The sequence below is a fragment of the Aquarana catesbeiana genome, unplaced genomic scaffold, assembly GCF_042186555.1.
Source record: "Aquarana catesbeiana isolate 2022-GZ unplaced genomic scaffold, ASM4218655v1 unanchor72, whole genome shotgun sequence".
In the NCBI taxonomy this organism is placed as follows: domain Eukaryota; kingdom Metazoa; phylum Chordata; class Amphibia; order Anura; family Ranidae; genus Aquarana; species Aquarana catesbeiana.
In genome coordinates, this window is record NW_027362731.1 from 1 (window position 1) to 14363 (window position 14363).

The 14363-nt window shown below is 54.4% G+C and overlaps 20 non-coding genes and 1 pseudogene across 20 annotated transcripts; all 21 read right to left on the minus strand.

Moving 5' to 3' along the window:
* Positions 1-139, minus strand: LOC141122624 (U1 spliceosomal RNA; annotated as a pseudogene; the record flags this gene model as incomplete).
* A 526-nt stretch (positions 140-665) lies between these two features.
* On the minus strand, positions 666-829 carry LOC141122635 (U1 spliceosomal RNA). Its single transcript, XR_012240644.1, has one exon. It is a non-coding gene; the product is annotated as a U1 spliceosomal RNA (small nuclear RNA).
* Positions 830-1356: 527 nt separating this feature from the next.
* On the minus strand, positions 1357-1520 carry LOC141122647 (U1 spliceosomal RNA). The gene has a single exon (XR_012240655.1). It is a non-coding gene; the product is annotated as a U1 spliceosomal RNA (small nuclear RNA).
* A 527-nt stretch (positions 1521-2047) lies between these two features.
* Positions 2048-2211, minus strand: LOC141122658 (U1 spliceosomal RNA). The gene has a single exon (XR_012240666.1). It is a non-coding gene; the product is annotated as a U1 spliceosomal RNA (small nuclear RNA).
* Positions 2212-2737: 526 nt separating this feature from the next.
* Positions 2738-2901, minus strand: LOC141122670 (U1 spliceosomal RNA). Its single transcript, XR_012240677.1, has one exon. It is a non-coding gene; the product is annotated as a U1 spliceosomal RNA (small nuclear RNA).
* A 526-nt stretch (positions 2902-3427) lies between these two features.
* LOC141122621 (U1 spliceosomal RNA) lies at positions 3428-3591 on the minus strand. Its single transcript, XR_012240632.1, has one exon. It is a non-coding gene; the product is annotated as a U1 spliceosomal RNA (small nuclear RNA).
* A 525-nt stretch (positions 3592-4116) lies between these two features.
* Positions 4117-4281, minus strand: LOC141122615 (U1 spliceosomal RNA). Its single transcript, XR_012240626.1, has one exon. It is a non-coding gene; the product is annotated as a U1 spliceosomal RNA (small nuclear RNA).
* Positions 4282-4807: 526 nt separating this feature from the next.
* On the minus strand, positions 4808-4971 carry LOC141122625 (U1 spliceosomal RNA). Its single transcript, XR_012240635.1, has one exon. It is a non-coding gene; the product is annotated as a U1 spliceosomal RNA (small nuclear RNA).
* A 525-nt stretch (positions 4972-5496) lies between these two features.
* Positions 5497-5660, minus strand: LOC141122627 (U1 spliceosomal RNA). The gene has a single exon (XR_012240636.1). It is a non-coding gene; the product is annotated as a U1 spliceosomal RNA (small nuclear RNA).
* A 526-nt stretch (positions 5661-6186) lies between these two features.
* Positions 6187-6350, minus strand: LOC141122628 (U1 spliceosomal RNA). The gene has a single exon (XR_012240637.1). It is a non-coding gene; the product is annotated as a U1 spliceosomal RNA (small nuclear RNA).
* Positions 6351-6876: 526 nt separating this feature from the next.
* On the minus strand, positions 6877-7040 carry LOC141122629 (U1 spliceosomal RNA). Its single transcript, XR_012240638.1, has one exon. It is a non-coding gene; the product is annotated as a U1 spliceosomal RNA (small nuclear RNA).
* Positions 7041-7566: 526 nt separating this feature from the next.
* Positions 7567-7730, minus strand: LOC141122630 (U1 spliceosomal RNA). The gene has a single exon (XR_012240639.1). It is a non-coding gene; the product is annotated as a U1 spliceosomal RNA (small nuclear RNA).
* A 526-nt stretch (positions 7731-8256) lies between these two features.
* On the minus strand, positions 8257-8420 carry LOC141122631 (U1 spliceosomal RNA). The gene has a single exon (XR_012240640.1). It is a non-coding gene; the product is annotated as a U1 spliceosomal RNA (small nuclear RNA).
* A 526-nt stretch (positions 8421-8946) lies between these two features.
* Positions 8947-9110, minus strand: LOC141122632 (U1 spliceosomal RNA). Its single transcript, XR_012240641.1, has one exon. It is a non-coding gene; the product is annotated as a U1 spliceosomal RNA (small nuclear RNA).
* Positions 9111-9636: 526 nt separating this feature from the next.
* Positions 9637-9800, minus strand: LOC141122633 (U1 spliceosomal RNA). Its single transcript, XR_012240642.1, has one exon. It is a non-coding gene; the product is annotated as a U1 spliceosomal RNA (small nuclear RNA).
* Positions 9801-10326: 526 nt separating this feature from the next.
* LOC141122634 (U1 spliceosomal RNA) lies at positions 10327-10490 on the minus strand. Its single transcript, XR_012240643.1, has one exon. It is a non-coding gene; the product is annotated as a U1 spliceosomal RNA (small nuclear RNA).
* A 526-nt stretch (positions 10491-11016) lies between these two features.
* On the minus strand, positions 11017-11180 carry LOC141122636 (U1 spliceosomal RNA). Its single transcript, XR_012240645.1, has one exon. It is a non-coding gene; the product is annotated as a U1 spliceosomal RNA (small nuclear RNA).
* A 526-nt stretch (positions 11181-11706) lies between these two features.
* LOC141122637 (U1 spliceosomal RNA) lies at positions 11707-11870 on the minus strand. Its single transcript, XR_012240646.1, has one exon. It is a non-coding gene; the product is annotated as a U1 spliceosomal RNA (small nuclear RNA).
* Positions 11871-12396: 526 nt separating this feature from the next.
* LOC141122638 (U1 spliceosomal RNA) lies at positions 12397-12560 on the minus strand. Its single transcript, XR_012240647.1, has one exon. It is a non-coding gene; the product is annotated as a U1 spliceosomal RNA (small nuclear RNA).
* A 526-nt stretch (positions 12561-13086) lies between these two features.
* On the minus strand, positions 13087-13250 carry LOC141122639 (U1 spliceosomal RNA). The gene has a single exon (XR_012240648.1). It is a non-coding gene; the product is annotated as a U1 spliceosomal RNA (small nuclear RNA).
* Positions 13251-13776: 526 nt separating this feature from the next.
* On the minus strand, positions 13777-13940 carry LOC141122640 (U1 spliceosomal RNA). Its single transcript, XR_012240649.1, has one exon. It is a non-coding gene; the product is annotated as a U1 spliceosomal RNA (small nuclear RNA).
* Positions 13941-14363: the final 423 nt, after the last annotated feature.

Sequence of the window (14363 nt, forward strand, 5' to 3'; positions counted from 1 at the left end):
CCACTACCACAAATTATGCAGTCGAGTTTCCTGCATTTGAGGAAATCGCAGGGGTCAGCACAGCCGGAGTGCAATGGCCGAGCCTCGCCCTGGGAGAACCACCTTCATGATCATGGTATCTCCCCTGCCAGGTAAGTATGAGTTGGAATCGTCACTCTAGCACCCCCCGGTCAGGGGCACGCCTCCACCAGGTTATGGAGGGGCTTTCTGGGTGCCTGCTGGCAAACTAGCCTCAGTCGCAGCTATTCCATCAGCAAGGCACATTATCCCTGTGAACAGTCAGGCGTATTGGTTCCTTTTTGGTAGCCCTCCTGGGAAGCCTCTGAAAATGTCTTTATGCACGCAAGGGGTTTACAACCAGGCTCCCAAGCTACACTGCAGCACACATATATTTGCATAGAGGGGCGGCGACTAAGCATCCAGGCACGAGGCAGCTTTGTTCTGCGAAACTAGGCCCGCGGCGAGCCCATAGCATAGGGATAGGGAAAGCATGCAGCATACAGATATGGGTTTGATGCAGGACAAGTGGCTGACGCGTTGAACCCTCGTAGAAGGCCCCGCACAGACCCCACCTGAGACAGGAACAGGTGGCTGGAGGAAACCTTGTAGAAACGATAAAGGCCCCGTAGTTTCTTTCGTCAAGCTGTCTTTTGACCAGGAATAATCAGGGGAAAGCGCGAACGCAGTCCCCCACTACCACAAATTATGCAGTCGAGTTTCCTGCATTTGAGGAAATCGCAGGGGTCAGCACAGCCGGAGTGCAATGGCCGAGCCTCGCCCTGGGAGAACCACCTTCATGATCATGGTATCTCCCCTGCCAGGTAAGTATGAGTTGGAATCGTCACTCTAGCACCCCCCGGTCAGGGGCACGCCTCCACCAGGTTATGGAGGGGCTTTCTGGGTGCCTGCTGGCAAACTAGCCTCAGTCGCAGCTATTCCATCAGCAAGGCACATTATCCCTGTGAACAGTCAGGCGTATTGGTTCCTTTTTGGTAGCCCTCCTGGGAAGCCTCTGAAAATGTCTTTATGCACGCAAGGGGTTTACAACCAGGCTCCCAAGCTACACTGCAGCACACATATATTTGCATAGAGGGGCGGCGACTAAGCATCCAGGCACGAGGCAGCTTTGTTCTGCGAAACTAGGCCCGCGGCGAGCCCATAGCATAGGGATAGGGAAAGCATGCAGCATACAGATATGGGTTTGATGCAGGACAAGTGGCTGACGCGTTGAACCCTCGTAGAAGGGCCCCGCACAGACCCCACCTGAGACAGGAACAGGTGGCTGGAGGAAACCTTGTAGAAACGATAAAGGCCCCGTAGTTTCTTTCGTCAAGCTGTCTTTTGACCAGGAATAATCAGGGGAAAGCGCGAACGCAGTCCCCCACTACCACAAATTATGCAGTCGAGTTTCCTGCATTTGAGGAAATCGCAGGGGTCAGCACAGCCGGAGTGCAATGGCCGAGCCTCGCCCTGGGAGAACCACCTTCATGATCATGGTATCTCCCCTGCCAGGTAAGTATGAGTTGGAATCGTCACTCTAGCACCCCCCCGGTCAGGGGCACGCCTCCACCAGGTTATGGAGGGGCTTTCTGGGTGCCTGCTGGCAAACTAGCCTCAGTCGCAGCTATTCCATCAGCAAGGCACATTATCCCTGTGAACAGTCAGGCGTATTGGTTCCTTTTTGGTAGCCCTCCTGGGAAGCCTCTGAAAATGTCTTTATGCACGCAAGGGGTTTACAACCAGGCTCCCAAGCTACACTGCAGCACACATATATTTGCATAGAGGGGCGGCGACTAAGCATCCAGGCACGAGGCAGCTTTGTTCTGCGAAACTAGGCCCGCGGCGAGCCCATAGCATAGGGATAGGGAAAGCATGCAGCATACAGATATGGGTTTGATGCAGGACAAGTGGCTGACGCGTTGAACCCTCGTAGAAGGCCCCGCACAGACCCCACCTGAGACAGGAACAGGTGGCTGGAGGAAACCTTGTAGAAACGATAAAGGCCCCGTAGTTTCTTTCGTCAAGCTGTCTTTTGACCAGGAATAATCAGGGGAAAGCGCGAACGCAGTCCCCCACTACCACAAATTATGCAGTCGAGTTTCCTGCATTTGAGGAAATCGCAGGGGTCAGCACAGCCGGAGTGCAATGGCCGAGCCTCGCCCTGGGAGAACCACCTTCATGATCATGGTATCTCCCCTGCCAGGTAAGTATGAGTTGGAATCGTCACTCTAGCACCCCCCGGTCAGGGGCACGCCTCCACCAGGTTATGGAGGGGCTTTCTGGGTGCCTGCTGGCAAACTAGCCTCAGTCGCAGCTATTCCATCAGCAAGGCACATTATCCCTGTGAACAGTCAGGCGTATTGGTTCCTTTTTGGTAGCCCTCCTGGGAAGCCTCTGAAAATGTCTTTATGCACGCAAGGGGTTTACAACCAGGCTCCCAAGCTACACTGCAGCACACATATATTTGCATAGAGGGGCGGCGACTAAGCATCCAGGCACGAGGCAGCTTTGTTCTGCGAAACTAGGCCCGCGGCGAGCCCATAGCATAGGGATAGGGAAAGCATGCAGCATACAGATATGGGTTTGATGCAGGACAAGTGGCTGACGCGTTGAACCCTCGTAGAAGGCCCCGCACAGACCCCACCTGAGACAGGAACAGGTGGCTGGAGGAAACCTTGTAGAAACGATAAAGGCCCCGTAGTTTCTTTCGTCAAGCTGTCTTTTGACCAGGAATAATCAGGGGAAAGCGCGAACGCAGTCCCCCACTACCACAAATTATGCAGTCGAGTTTCCTGCATTTGAGGAAATCGCAGGGGTCAGCACAGCCGGAGTGCAATGGCCGAGCCTCGCCCTGGGAGAACCACCTTCATGATCATGGTATCTCCCCTGCCAGGTAAGTATGAGTTGGAATCGTCACTCTAGCACCCCCCGGTCAGGGGCACGCCTCCACCAGGTTATGGAGGGGCTTTCTGGGTGCCTGCTGGCAAACTAGCCTCAGTCGCAGCTATTCCATCAGCAAGGCACATTATCCCTGTGAACAGTCAGGCGTATTGGTTCCTTTTTGGTAGCCCTCCTGGGAAGCCTCTGAAAATGTCTTTATGCACGCAAGGGGTTTACAACCAGGCTCCCAAGCTACACTGCAGCACACATATATTTGCATAGAGGGGCGGCGACTAAGCATCCAGGCACGAGGCAGCTTTGTTCTGCGAAACTAGGCCCGCGGCGAGCCCATAGCATAGGGATAGGGAAAGCATGCAGCATACAGATATGGGTTTGATGCAGGACAAGTGGCTGACGCGTTGAACCCTCGTAGAAGGCCCCGCACAGACCCCACCTGAGACAGGAACAGGTGGCTGGAGGAAACCTTGTAGAAACGATAAAGGCCCCGTAGTTTCTTTCGTCAAGCTGTCTTTTGACCAGGAATAATCAGGGGAAAGCGCGAACGCAGTCCCCCACTACCACAAATTATGCAGTCGAGTTTCCTGCATTTGAGGAAATCGCAGGGGTCAGCACAGCCGGAGTGCAATGGCCGAGCCTCGCCCTGGGAGAACCACCTTCATGATCATGGTATCTCCCCTGCCAGGTAAGTATGAGTTGGAATCGTCACTCTAGCACCCCCCGGTCAGGGGCACGCCTCCACCAGGTTATGGAGGGGCTTTCTGGGTGCCTGCTGGCAAACTAGCCTCAGTCGCAGCTATTCCATCAGCAAGGCACATTATCCCTGTGAACAGTCAGGCGTATTGGTTCCTTTTTGGTAGCCCTCCTGGGAAGCCTCTGAAAATGTCTTTATGCACGCAAGGGGTTTACAACCAGGCTCCCAAGCTACACTGCAGCACACATATATTTGCATAGAGGGGCGGCGACTAAGCATCCAGGCACGAGGCAGCTTTGTTCTGCGAAACTAGGCCCGCGGCGAGCCCATAGCATAGGGATAGGGAAAGCATGCAGCATACAGATATGGTTTGATGCAGGACAAGTGGCTGACGCGTTGAACCCTCGTAGAAGGCCCCGCACAGACCCCACCTGAGACAGGAACAGGTGGCTGGAGGAAACCTTGTAGAAACGATAAAGGCCCCGTAGTTTCTTTCGTCAAGCTGTCTTTTGACCAGGAATAATCAGGGGAAAGCGCGAACGCAGTCCCCCCACTACCACAAATTATGCAGTCGAGTTTCCTGCATTTGAGGAAATCGCAGGGGTCAGCACAGCCGGAGTGCAATGGCCGAGCCTCGCCCTGGGAGAACCACCTTCATGATCATGGTATCTCCCCTGCCAGGTAAGTATGAGTTGGAATCGTCACTCTAGCACCCCCCGGTCAGGGGCACGCCTCCACCAGGTTATGGAGGGGCTTTCTGGGTGCCTGCTGGCAAACTAGCCTCAGTCGCAGCTATTCCATCAGCAAGGCACATTATCCCTGTGAACAGTCAGGCGTATTGGTTCCTTTTTGGTAGCCCTCCTGGGAAGCCTCTGAAAATGTCTTTATGCACGCAAGGGGTTTACAACCAGGCTCCCAAGCTACACTGCAGCACACATATATTTGCATAGAGGGGCGGCGACTAAGCATCCAGGCACGAGGCAGCTTTGTTCTGCGAAACTAGGCCCGCGGCGAGCCCATAGCATAGGGATAGGGAAAGCATGCAGCATACAGATATGGGTTTGATGCAGGACAAGTGGCTGACGCGTTGAACCCTCGTAGAAGGCCCCGCACAGACCCCACCTGAGACAGGAACAGGTGGCTGGAGGAAACCTTGTAGAAACGATAAAGGCCCCGTAGTTTCTTTCGTCAAGCTGTCTTTTGACCAGGAATAATCAGGGGAAAGCGCGAACGCAGTCCCCCACTACCACAAATTATGCAGTCGAGTTTCCTGCATTTGAGGAAATCGCAGGGGTCAGCACAGCCGGAGTGCAATGGCCGAGCCTCGCCCTGGGAGAACCACCTTCATGATCATGGTATCTCCCCTGCCAGGTAAGTATGAGTTGGAATCGTCACTCTAGCACCCCCCGGTCAGGGGCACGCCTCCACCAGGTTATGGAGGGGCTTTCTGGTGCCTGCTGGCAAACTAGCCTCAGTCGCAGCTATTCCATCAGCAAGGCACATTATCCCTGTGAACAGTCAGGCGTATTGGTTCCTTTTTGGTAGCCCTCCTGGGAAGCCTCTGAAAATGTCTTTATGCACGCAAGGGGTTTACAACCAGGCTCCCAAGCTACACTGCAGCACACATATATTTGCATAGAGGGGCGGCGACTAAGCATCCAGGCACGAGGCAGCTTTGTTCTGCGAAACTAGGCCCGCGGCGAGCCCATAGCATAGGGATAGGGAAAGCATGCAGCATACAGATATGGGTTTGATGCAGGACAAGTGGCTGACGCGTTGAACCCTCGTAGAAGGCCCCGCACAGACCCCACCTGAGACAGGAACAGGTGGCTGGAGGAAACCTTGTAGAAACGATAAAGGCCCCGTAGTTTCTTTCGTCAAGCTGTCTTTTGACCAGGAATAATCAGGGGAAAGCGCGAACGCAGTCCCCCACTACCACAAATTATGCAGTCGAGTTTCCTGCATTTGAGGAAATCGCAGGGGTCAGCACAGCCGGAGTGCAATGGCCGAGCCTCGCCCTGGGAGAACCACCTTCATGATCATGGTATCTCCCCTGCCAGGTAAGTATGAGTTGGAATCGTCACTCTGCACCCCCCGGTCAGGGGCACGCCTCCACCAGGTTATGGAGGGGCTTTCTGGGTGCCTGCTGGCAAACTAGCCTCAGTCGCAGCTATTCCATCAGCAAGGCACATTATCCCTGTGAACAGTCAGGCGTATTGGTTCCTTTTTGGTAGCCCTCCTGGGAAGCCTCTGAAAATGTCTTTATGCACGCAAGGGGTTTACAACCAGGCTCCCAAGCTACACTGCAGCACACATATATTTGCATAGAGGGGCGGCGACTAAGCATCCAGGCACGAGGCAGCTTTGTTCTGCGAAACTAGGCCCGCGGCGAGCCCATAGCATAGGGATAGGGAAAGCATGCAGCATACAGATATGGGTTTGATGCAGGACAAGTGGCTGACGCGTTGAACCCTCGTAGAAGGCCCCGCACAGACCCCACCTGAGACAGGAACAGGTGGCTGGAGGAAACCTTGTAGAAACGATAAAGGCCCCGTAGTTTCTTTCGTCAAGCTGTCTTTTGACCAGGGAATAATCAGGGGAAAGCGCGAACGCAGTCCCCCACTACCACAAATTATGCAGTCGAGTTTCCTGCATTTGAGGAAATCGCAGGGGTCAGCACAGCCGGAGTGCAATGGCCGAGCCTCGCCCTGGGAGAACCACCTTCATGATCATGGTATCTCCCCTGCCAGGTAAGTATGAGTTGGAATCGTCACTCTAGCACCCCCCGGTCAGGGGCACGCCTCCACCAGGTTATGGAGGGGCTTTCTGGGTGCCTGCTGGCAAACTAGCCTCAGTCGCAGCTATTCCATCAGCAAGGCACATTATCCCTGTGAACAGTCAGGCGTATTGGTTCCTTTTTGGTAGCCCTCCTGGGAAGCCTCTGAAAATGTCTTTATGCACGCAAGGGGTTTACAACCAGGCTCCCAAGCTACACTGCAGCACACATATATTTGCATAGAGGGGCGGCGACTAAGCATCCAGGCACGAGGCAGCTTTGTTCTGCGAAACTAGGCCCGCGGCGAGCCCATAGCATAGGGATAGGGAAAGCATGCAGCATACAGATATGGGTTTGATGCAGGACAAGTGGCTGACGCGTTGAACCCTCGTAGAAGGCCCCGCACAGACCCCACCTGAGACAGGAACAGGTGGCTGGAGGAAACCTTGTAGAAACGATAAAGGCCCCGTAGTTTCTTTCGTCAAGCTGTCTTTTGACCAGGAATAATCAGGGGAAAGCGCGAACGCAGTCCCCCACTACCACAAATTATGCAGTCGAGTTTCCTGCATTTGAGGAAATCGCAGGGGTCAGCACAGCCGGAGTGCAATGGCCGAGCCTCGCCCTGGGAGAACCACCTTCATGATCATGGTATCTCCCCTGCCAGGTAAGTATGAGTTGGAATCGTCACTCTAGCACCCCCCGGTCAGGGGCACGCCTCCACCAGGTTATGGAGGGGCTTTCTGGGTGCCTGCTGGCAAACTAGCCTCAGTCGCAGCTATTCCATCAGCAAGGCACATTATCCCTGTGAACAGTCAGGCGTATTGGTTCCTTTTTGGTAGCCCTCCTGGGAAGCCTCTGAAAATGTCTTTATGCACGCAAGGGGTTTACAACCAGGCTCCCAAGCTACACTGCAGCACACATATATTTGCATAGAGGGGCGGCGACTAAGCATCCAGGCACGAGGCAGCTTTGTTCTGCGAAACTAGGCCCGCGGCGAGCCCATAGCATAGGGATAGGGAAAGCATGCAGCATACAGATATGGGTTTGATGCAGGACAAGTGGCTGACGCGTTGAACCCTCGTAGAAGGCCCCGCACAGACCCCACCTGAGACAGGAACAGGTGGCTGGAGGAAACCTTGTAGAAACGATAAAGGCCCCGTAGTTTCTTTCGTCAAGCTGTCTTTTGACCAGGAATAATCAGGGGAAAGCGCGAACGCAGTCCCCCACTACCACAAATTATGCAGTCGAGTTTCCTGCATTTGAGGAAATCGCAGGGGTCAGCACAGCCGGAGTGCAATGGCCGAGCCTCGCCCTGGGAGAACCACCTTCATGATCATGGTATCTCCCCTGCCAGGTAAGTATGAGTTGGAATCGTCACTCTAGCACCCCCCGGTCAGGGGCACGCCTCCACCAGGTTATGGAGGGGCTTTCTGGGTGCCTGCTGGCAAACTAGCCTCAGTCGCAGCTATTCCATCAGCAAGGCACATTATCCCTGTGAACAGTCAGGCGTATTGGTTCCTTTTTGGTAGCCCTCCTGGGAAGCCTCTGAAAATGTCTTTATGCACGCAAGGGGTTTACAACCAGGCTCCCAAGCTACACTGCAGCACACATATATTTGCATAGAGGGGCGGCGACTAAGCATCCAGGCACGAGGCAGCTTTGTTCTGCGAAACTAGGCCCGCGGCGAGCCCATAGCATAGGGATAGGGAAAGCATGCAGCATACAGATATGGGTTTGATGCAGGACAAGTGGCTGACGCGTTGAACCCTCGTAGAAGGCCCCGCACAGACCCCACCTGAGACAGGAACAGGTGGCTGGAGGAAACCTTGTAGAAACGATAAAGGCCCCGTAGTTTCTTTCGTCAAGCTGTCTTTTGACCAGGAATAATCAGGGGAAAGCGCGAACGCAGTCCCCCACTACCACAAATTATGCAGTCGAGTTTCCTGCATTTGAGGAAATCGCAGGGGTCAGCACAGCCGGAGTGCAATGGCCGAGCCTCGCCCTGGGAGAACCACCTTCATGATCATGGTATCTCCCCTGCCAGGTAAGTATGAGTTGGAATCGTCACTCTAGCACCCCCCGGTCAGGGGCACGCCTCCACCAGGTTATGGAGGGGCTTTCTGGGTGCCTGCTGGCAAACTAGCCTCAGTCGCAGCTATTCCATCAGCAAGGCACATTATCCCTGTGAACAGTCAGGCGTATTGGTTCCTTTTTGGTAGCCCTCCTGGGAAGCCTCTGAAAATGTCTTTATGCACGCAAGGGGTTTACAACCAGGCTCCCAAGCTACACTGCAGCACACATATATTTGCATAGAGGGGCGGCGACTAAGCATCCAGGCACGAGGCAGCTTTGTTCTGCGAAACTAGGCCCGCGGCGAGCCCATAGCATAGGGATAGGGAAAGCATGCAGCATACAGATATGGGTTTGATGCAGGACAAGTGGCTGACGCGTTGAACCCTCGTAGAAGGCCCCGCACAGACCCCACCTGAGACAGGAACAGGTGGCTGGAGGAAACCTTGTAGAAACGATAAAGGCCCCGTAGTTTCTTTCGTCAAGCTGTCTTTTGACCAGGAATAATCAGGGGAAAGCGCGAACGCAGTCCCCCACTACCACAAATTATGCAGTCGAGTTTCCTGCATTTGAGGAAATCGCAGGGGTCAGCACAGCCGGAGTGCAATGGCCGAGCCTCGCCCTGGGAGAACCACCTTCATGATCATGGTATCTCCCCTGCCAGGTAAGTATGAGTTGGAATCGTCACTCTAGCACCCCCCGGTCAGGGGCACGCCTCCACCAGGTTATGGAGGGGCTTTCTGGGTGCCTGCTGGCAAACTAGCCTCAGTCGCAGCTATTCCATCAGCAAGGCACATTATCCCTGTGAACAGTCAGGCGTATTGGTTCCTTTTTGGTAGCCCTCCTGGGAAGCCTCTGAAAATGTCTTTATGCACGCAAGGGGTTTACAACCAGGCTCCCAAGCTACACTGCAGCACACATATATTTGCATAGAGGGGCGGCGACTAAGCATCCAGGCACGAGGCAGCTTTGTTCTGCGAAACTAGGCCCGCGGCGAGCCCATAGCATAGGGATAGGGAAAGCATGCAGCATACAGATATGGGTTTGATGCAGGACAAGTGGCTGACGCGTTGAACCCTCGTAGAAGGCCCCGCACAGACCCCACCTGAGACAGGAACAGGTGGCTGGAGGAAACCTTGTAGAAACGATAAAGGCCCCGTAGTTTCTTTCGTCAAGCTGTCTTTTGACCAGGAATAATCAGGGGAAAGCGCGAACGCAGTCCCCCACTACCACAAATTATGCAGTCGAGTTTCCTGCATTTGAGGAAATCGCAGGGGTCAGCACAGCCGGAGTGCAATGGCCGAGCCTCGCCCTGGGAGAACCACCTTCATGATCATGGTATCTCCCCTGCCAGGTAAGTATGAGTTGGAATCGTCACTCTAGCACCCCCCGGTCAGGGGCACGCCTCCACCAGGTTATGGAGGGGCTTTCTGGGTGCCTGCTGGCAAACTAGCCTCAGTCGCAGCTATTCCATCAGCAAGGCACATTATCCCTGTGAACAGTCAGGCGTATTGGTTCCTTTTTGGTAGCCCTCCTGGGAAGCCTCTGAAAATGTCTTTATGCACGCAAGGGGTTTACAACCAGGCTCCCAAGCTACACTGCAGCACACATATATTTGCATAGAGGGGCGGCGACTAAGCATCCAGGCACGAGGCAGCTTTGTTCTGCGAAACTAGGCCCGCGGCGAGCCCATAGCATAGGGATAGGGAAAGCATGCAGCATACAGATATGGGTTTGATGCAGGACAAGTGGCTGACGCGTTGAACCCTCGTAGAAGGCCCCGCACAGACCCCACCTGAGACAGGAACAGGTGGCTGGAGGAAACCTTGTAGAAACGATAAAGGCCCCGTAGTTTCTTTCGTCAAGCTGTCTTTTGACCAGGAATAATCAGGGGAAAGCGCGAACGCAGTCCCCCACTACCACAAATTATGCAGTCGAGTTTCCTGCATTTGAGGAAATCGCAGGGGTCAGCACAGCCGGAGTGCAATGGCCGAGCCTCGCCCTGGGAGAACCACCTTCATGATCATGGTATCTCCCCTGCCAGGTAAGTATGAGTTGGAATCGTCACTCTAGCACCCCCCGGTCAGGGGCACGCCTCCACCAGGTTATGGAGGGGCTTTCTGGGTGCCTGCTGGCAAACTAGCCTCAGTCGCAGCTATTCCATCAGCAAGGCACATTATCCCTGTGAACAGTCAGGCGTATTGGTTCCTTTTTGGTAGCCCTCCTGGGAAGCCTCTGAAAATGTCTTTATGCACGCAAGGGGTTTACAACCAGGCTCCCAAGCTACACTGCAGCACACATATATTTGCATAGAGGGGCGGCGACTAAGCATCCAGGCACGAGGCAGCTTTGTTCTGCGAAACTAGGCCCGCGGCGAGCCCATAGCATAGGGATAGGGAAAGCATGCAGCATACAGATATGGGTTTGATGCAGGACAAGTGGCTGACGCGTTGAACCCTCGTAGAAGGCCCCGCACAGACCCCACCTGAGACAGGAACAGGTGGCTGGAGGAAACCTTGTAGAAACGATAAAGGCCCCGTAGTTTCTTTCGTCAAGCTGTCTTTTGACCAGGAATAATCAGGGGAAAGCGCGAACGCAGTCCCCCACTACCACAAATTATGCAGTCGAGTTTCCTGCATTTGAGGAAATCGCAGGGGTCAGCACAGCCGGAGTGCAATGGCCGAGCCTCGCCCTGGGAGAACCACCTTCATGATCATGGTATCTCCCCTGCCAGGTAAGTATGAGTTGGAATCGTCACTCTAGCACCCCCCGGTCAGGGGCACGCCTCCACCAGGTTATGGAGGGGCTTTCTGGGTGCCTGCTGGCAAACTAGCCTCAGTCGCAGCTATTCCATCAGCAAGGCACATTATCCCTGTGAACAGTCAGGCGTATTGGTTCCTTTTTGGTAGCCCTCCTGGGAAGCCTCTGAAAATGTCTTTATGCACGCAAGGGGTTTACAACCAGGCTCCCAAGCTACACTGCAGCACACATATATTTGCATAGAGGGGCGGCGACTAAGCATCCAGGCACGAGGCAGCTTTGTTCTGCGAAACTAGGCCCGCGGCGAGCCCATAGCATAGGGATAGGGAAAGCATGCAGCATACAGATATGGGTTTGATGCAGGACAAGTGGCTGACGCGTTGAACCCTCGTAGAAGGCCCCGCACAGACCCCACCTGAGACAGGAACAGGTGGCTGGAGGAAACCTTGTAGAAACGATAAAGGCCCCGTAGTTTCTTTCGTCAAGCTGTCTTTTGACCAGGAATAATCAGGGGAAAGCGCGAACGCAGTCCCCCACTACCACAAATTATGCAGTCGAGTTTCCTGCATTTGAGGAAATCGCAGGGGTCAGCACAGCCGGAGTGCAATGGCCGAGCCTCGCCCTGGGAGAACCACCTTCATGATCATGGTATCTCCCCTGCCAGGTAAGTATGAGTTGGAATCGTCACTCTAGCACCCCCCGGTCAGGGGCACGCCTCCACCAGGTTATGGAGGGGCTTTCTGGGTGCCTGCTGGCAAACTAGCCTCAGTCGCAGCTATTCCATCAGCAAGGCACATTATCCCTGTGAACAGTCAGGCGTATTGGTTCCTTTTTGGTAGCCCTCCTGGGAAGCCTCTGAAAATGTCTTTATGCACGCAAGGGGTTTACAACCAGGCTCCCAAGCTACACTGCAGCACACATATATTTGCATAGAGGGGCGGCGACTAAGCATCCAGGCACGAGGCAGCTTTGTTCTGCGAAACTAGGCCCGCGGCGAGCCCATAGCATAGGGATAGGGAAAGCATGCAGCATACAGATATGGGTTTGATGCAGGACAAGTGGCTGACGCGTTGAACCCTCGTAGAAGGCCCCGCACAGACCCCACCTGAGACAGGAACAGGTGGCTGGAGGAAACCTTGTAGAAACGATAAAGGCCCCGTAGTTTCTTTCGTCAAGCTGTCTTTTGACCAGGAATAATCAGGGGAAAGCGCGAACGCAGTCCCCCACTACCACAAATTATGCAGTCGAGTTTCCTGCATTTGAGGAAATCGCAGGGGTCAGCACAGCCGGAGTGCAATGGCCGAGCCTCGCCCTGGGAGAACCACCTTCATGATCATGGTATCTCCCCTGCCAGGTAAGTATGAGTTGGAATCGTCACTCTAGCACCCCCCGGTCAGGGGCACGCCTCCACCAGGTTATGGAGGGGCTTTCTGGGTGCCTGCTGGCAAACTAGCCTCAGTCGCAGCTATTCCATCAGCAAGGCACATTATCCCTGTGAACAGTCAGGCGTATTGGTTCCTTTTTGGTAGCCCTCCTGGGAAGCCTCTGAAAATGTCTTTATGCACGCAAGGGGTTTACAACCAGGCTCCCAAGCTACACTGCAGCACACATATATTTGCATAGAGGGGCGGCGACTAAGCATCCAGGCACGAGGCAGCTTTGTTCTGCGAAACTAGGCCCGCGGCGAGCCCATAGCATAGGGATAGGGAAAGCATGCAGCATACAGATATGGGTTTGATGCAGGACAAGTGGCTGACGCGTTGAACCCTCGTAGAAGGCCCCGCACAGACCCCACCTGAGACAGGAACAGGTGGCTGGAGGAAACCTTGTAGAAACGATAAAGGCCCCGTAGTTTCTTTCGTCAAGCTGTCTTTTGACCAGGAATAATCAGGGGAAAGCGCGAACGCAGTCCCCCACTACCACAAATTATGCAGTCGAGTTTCCTGCATTTGAGGAAATCGCAGGGGTCAGCACAGCCGGAGTGCAATGGCCGAGCCTCGCCCTGGGAGAACCACCTTCATGATCATGGTATCTCCCCTGCCAGGTAAGTATGAGTTGGAATCGTCACTCTAGCACCCCCCGGTCAGGGGCACGCCTCCACCAGGTTATGGAGGGGCTTTCTGGGTGCCTGCTGGCAAACTAGCCTCAGTCGCAGCTATTCCATCAGCAAGGCACATTATCCCTGTGAACAGTCAGGCGTATTGGTTCCTTTTTGGTAGCCCTCCTGGGAAGCCTCTGAAAATGTCTTTATGCACGCAAGGGGTTTACAACCAGGCTCCCAAGCTACACTGCAGCACACATATATTTGCATAGAGGGGCGGCGACTAAGCATCCAGGCACGAGGCAGCTTTGTTCTGCGAAACTAGGCCCGCGGCGAGCCCATAGCATAGGGATAGGGAAAGCATGCAGCATACAGATATGGGTTTGATGCAGGACAAGTGGCTGACGCGTTGAACCCTCGTAGAAGGCCCCGCACAGACCCCACCTGAGACAGGAACAGGTGGCTGGAGGAAACCTTGTAGAAACGATAAAGGCCCCGTAGTTTCTTTCGTCAAGCTGTCTTTTGACCAGGAATAATCAGGGGAAAGCGCGAACGCAGTCCCCCACTACCACAAATTATGCAGTCGAGTTTCCTGCATTTGAGGAAATCGCAGGGGTCAGCACAGCCGGAGTGCAATGGCCGAGCCTCGCCCTGGGAGAACCACCTTCATGATCATGGTATCTCCCCTGCCAGGTAAGTATGAGTTGGAATCGTCACTCTAGCACCCCCCGGTCAGGGGCACGCCTCCACCAGGTTATGGAGGGGCTTTCTGGGTGCCTGCTGGCAAACTAGCCTCAGTCGCAGCTATTCCATCAGCAAGGCACATTATCCCTGTGAACAGTCAGGCGTATTGGTTCCTTTTTGGTAGCCCTCCTGGGAAGCCTCTGAAAATGTCTTTATGCACGCAAGGGGTTTACAACCAGGCTCCCAAGCTACACTGCAGCACACATATATTTGCATAGAGGGGCGGCGACTAAGCATCCAGGCACGAGGCAGCTTTGTTCTGCGAAACTAGGCCCGCGGCGAGCCCATAGCATAGGGATAGGGAAAGCATGCAGCATACAGATATGGGTTTGATGCAGGACAAGTGGCTGACGCGTTGAACCCTCGTAGAAGGCCCCGCA